The sequence below is a fragment of the Triticum aestivum genome, chromosome 6B, assembly GCF_018294505.1.
Source record: "Triticum aestivum cultivar Chinese Spring chromosome 6B, IWGSC CS RefSeq v2.1, whole genome shotgun sequence".
NCBI lineage: Eukaryota > Viridiplantae > Streptophyta > Magnoliopsida > Poales > Poaceae > Triticum > Triticum aestivum.
This window is the reverse complement of record NC_057810.1, coordinates 653,133,202-653,137,952: the sequence shown is the minus strand read 5'-3', so window position 1 is coordinate 653,137,952 and position 4,751 is coordinate 653,133,202.

The following is a 4,751-nucleotide window of genomic DNA, read 5'->3' as shown; positions in this document are numbered from 1 at the left end:
GCCCCCCGGGCCCACGCAGCCCCCTCGGCACCCCCGGCCCCCGCGCCTCCGGCACCTGTGGCCGGCCCGGTCACCCGCGCCCATACGGGCATTTTTCGCCCGAGCTCACGCTACGCCACGGATGACTACGTCCATGCGGCGTCCACCTCTGAGCCGTCGCCATTGCCATCCTCCGTCTGAGCGGCTCTTCGTGACCCGCTCTGGATGGCTGCGATGCAAGAGGAGTTTGACGCCCTGTTGTGCAACCGGACATGGCAGCTTGTTCCCCATCCCCGACACGCCAACGTGATTACCGGGAAGTGGGTCTTCAAACACAAGCTCCGTCCCGATTGTACCCTTGATCACTATAAAGCACGTTAGGTCATTCACGGATTTCGACAGCATGCTGGCATCGACTTCACCGACACCTTTGCTCCGGTCGTCAAGCCCAGCACGATATGCATGGTTCTCCACCTTGCGGTCTCTCGTGCTTGGCTGGTGCACCAGATGGACGTCTCCAACGCCTTCCATCATGGTCACCTCGAGGAGCAGGTCTTCTGCCAGCAGCCCACCGGCACTACTAGGGAAAACCTTATACACAGAACTTTAGCAGTAGCGTGGGTCAAAAAAGAGCGTTGGTGCTAAGTAGTAGTAGCGCTCCTGCTCAAACCGCGCTACAACTAAAGTTCTAGCAGTAGCGTGCCTCCTCCTAAACACGTTGCTACTAAAATTCCCACGGCTTATCCCACAAGCTACACATAGTAGTAGCGATCTACGAAGAACAGCGGTACCGCTAATTTCTTTGTAGCACCGCGGTTTCCTCCAAACTCGCTACTGCTAAAGGATCTAAAATTAAATGGAAAGCAGATACAAAGGTAATTGAAAATGAAAGAAATATAATAAGGTGAAAGGAGAAAAATAAAATGTGAAGAAAAATAAATGAAATGGGAAAAAAGAGAAAGGAGTAGTAGTAGCGTGTATCACAGAACGCGCTGTAGCTAATGTAGCAGCAGCGTGCTTTCCCTAACGCGCTACTGCTACTTCTGACTTAACCGCGGATTCGTCCTTCCCCACGGCCACTTCCCCAAATCCAACTCCTCCGCTCTTGCCGCCGCCGTCGCCCGTCGGCCGCCGCGCGCTCTCCGCACACACTCTACACTGCCCCCGACCCCGGATTCAACGCCGCCCCGCCCCGACCTCAACGCCGCCCCGGAGGCCGCCCCCGCCCCTGGCCTTGACGTCGCCCTTCGCCACGCGCCCGAGCCCCGACCCGGAGCTCGATGCCGCTTGCCCCTCCCTCGTCGCAGTCACCCGAGGTGAGCACGCCTGCTCCCCTACCTCTGCCTAGGTTTCTTCATATTTTAGTTGCATCAAATTAGTTAGGGTTCATGTAAGGGTGGAAACGAATCAGATGCAGATGCGGCTCAAATTAGTTATGGTTCCTGTAAGGGTGGAAACGAATCAACTTTCTAAGATGAATCATAAAACGAGTAAAATTTTTATTTTGAGTAAGAACTAGTTGAATTAATAGAACTAGTTAGTAAGAACTTGTTGTATATCTTGTGTTGCTCAAATAGGATATGTGCTTGCCCAAGTGGCCGGCCATGTTTGCAGGTTACACCTCCGAGTGGTCTATGTTTTGCCAGAGTGTTGATTCATTTCCGTTTCTGGAAAATTTTAGGCGCTCGATATGTCCTATTTTAGGAAAGGTCATGCCGGATTTTTCCGTGAATTTTGGCATGACTTGTGCCAGAATATGTAGGAAATATCGAGTGCCCCGGATTTGTGTGTTGAGTATCCTGGTAGTTGTCTTCGATCGATTTTCAATTAATGTTTCAACTATGAACATAGGAAATGTCTGACGACGAAAAGGATTTCGGTATTTGCATATACTGCAAAGACGAGCGCGGCCTATGCGACGGAATCTTCCTAGATGATGATAGGCGCTTCAGCACCAAGCTGGACGATAACTTCGAAGTGGATACAGTAAGTCACAACGACAAGTCGTTTTTCGTAATTAAGCATGACATATGCTTCATTTGCTTCAACTTATAATTTTTTTACTATTCTACTAGTGTATCCCCTGCCATGCAAGAGTTTTTGTATTGGATAAGATAGGTTTTAGTCGTACTATGGAGGTAAAGAAAGTTTACTTGAAGACCGAGCATGGTTATATTTTCCACGCAAAATTATACAATTCAGACGACTACACCTATTTTGGATGCAAAACACGGCGAGCACTATGCAAGACTTATGCATTTGAGCCTGATATGGTTATTACCTTTGATATTCGTCCGGAAGATGATATTGAAGGTAATACCAACATATGGGTCGATGTGCAGACGCCTCCAGTTATACCATTATGTAAGTTTCTCAACCATATTTATGTCTTTGATATTGTTTATTCCAAAATAGTTGACAACTAATTTCTATTGTCGGCTTATTTCGGTTCAAGCAAACATGTCCAGCGCTTGGTAGACAGGACCTACTACTGTGCCGGGGCTGAACTCAACTGCGAGGATCTCAGTCATTATGTTTCATGGCTTGCGGATCTTGATACTGTCAAGACAAATTTTCTTCCTGCATTTAGAAATGTTAGTACTGAAAATGTGCGACCAATAGTGTTCGTAATGAACTACGGTCACATCTATTTAGGAAGGATGGTAAGATTTTTACTATTTGTCCTCGGTGCATCTTTTCCATACATTATTGTTGAAGCTAAACTTCATTGCTAAGTATGTTACCATACGATGTTCTTCAACAGGGACTCCTGATGGATGTTGTGCCTTATGGGATCGAGACTAAAGGTACCATGAGTATTATTAGCTTACGGCCGAGATATCCTACAGATTACTTTAGTGCATTCAGGATTAGCGATGGATTCTTAATAGTGGAAGACTGGACCAAATGTGTGATGGAGAAGCGCAGAGAAGTACTAGGGGGCAGCAAACAGAAGCGCAGCCCATGATTAGGAGACAGGTTTATCTACATGCTCCAACTTGATAAAGGAGGAGAGCTATACATGTTTTATGTTATTTTACCTAAGAGAGAGTAGCATGAGTGATTAGCTAGCTAGAAATGAGTTTGAAGATGATGATGTGCTACACTATTAGTATGATGATAAAATAACTAGTGTTGGTGGTAATAACTATGATGATTATTATTAGCTAGTGTTAGTGGTGATTAAATAAATATTGTTGGTGGTAATGACTATGATGATGATTAAATAGCTTGTGCTGACGGATTAGATTCAAGTGGAGCCAACATGTGGTGCACATCGAAAGTACTACTAGTCCAAACTAGATCAAGTTTGGATTAGTAGTATACTTTTGACATGCATCACATATTGCCTCCACTTAAACCTAATCCACCTTCATTTGACACACTGTTATGGACATAATAATATAAACCTCCTAATTGGTATTGTACCAAAATTTGTATAATGGCGGATAAATACACAAAAAATAAAAAAATAAAAAAAATACTAGTAGCGATTGTTAGTAAACACGTTGCAACTAGCCAGATTAGCAGCAGCGCGTGATAGAAGAAGCGCTGCCGCTATGTATCTTAGCAGTAGCGCATGTCACACGCGATACTGCTAAGTAATAGTTATAGAGCCTTATTAGTAGCGCGGCAGCGCGTGCTACTAGTGGGCTCTAAACCCGCGCTACTACTAGGGTTGCGGGTTCGTGGATCCGGCACTTCCTGACCACGTATGCCTGCTTTCACGGTCCTTGTACGGACTCAAGCAGGCTCCGCGCACTTGGTACCAGCGCATCATGGAGTTTCTTCATCAGCTTGGGTTCCGCTCCACTCGCTCGGACGCATCGCTCTTCGTTTATCACCAGGGCTCCGACATGGCCTACTTGATGCTATATGTCGACGACATCATCCTGACGGCATGTACGGCTGGCCTTCTCAGTCAGCTCACGGCTTGTATTCGCGCTAAGTTCGCCATCAAGGACTTGGGTCCTCTACACTACTTCCTCGGTGTTGAGGTGGTGCGCCGTCTGGATGGCTTCTTTCTTCATCAGCCGAAGTACGCTCATGAGCTCCTGGAGCGCGCTGGCATGCTTAACTGCAAGCCCGCCGCCACGCCTGTTGATACGAAGGCCAAGCTCTCTGCCATGGATGGTTCCCCTGCTTCGGATGCTGCTTTCTATCGGTCTATTGTTGGTGATCTCCAGTACCTCACTTTGACTCGGCCAGAGATCCAGTATGCAGTGCAGCAGGTGTGTCTTCATATGCATGCTCCTCAGGCTGTTTACTGGGCCGCTGTCAAGCGGATTCTCCGCTATGTTTGTGGCACCATGGATCTTGAGGTCACGCTTCACGCCTCCGCTGACATCGCCCTCACAGCCTACTCCGATGCAGACTAGACGGGCTGCCCTGACACACGCCGCTCCACCTCGGGCTATTGCGTCTACCTTGGACCCTCACTTATCTCGTGGTCGTTCAAGCGGCAGCCTACGGTCTCTCGCTCCAGTGCTGAGGCTGAGTATCGTGCGGTGGCCAACACCGTCGTCGAGTGTTCCTGGCTTCGTCGGCTGCTTCAGGAGCTGTCTTGCCCTGTTGACCGTGCCACGGTGGTCTACTGCGACAACGTCTCGGCGGTCTACCTCTCCGCTAACCCGGTGCATCATCGACGGACCAAGCATATTGAGTTGGATATTCATTTTGTTCGGGAACAGGTGGCTCTTGGCCATATTCGTGTTTTACACGTTCCTACTTCCCAATAATTTGCAGATATCATGACCAAGGGCTTGCCTGTG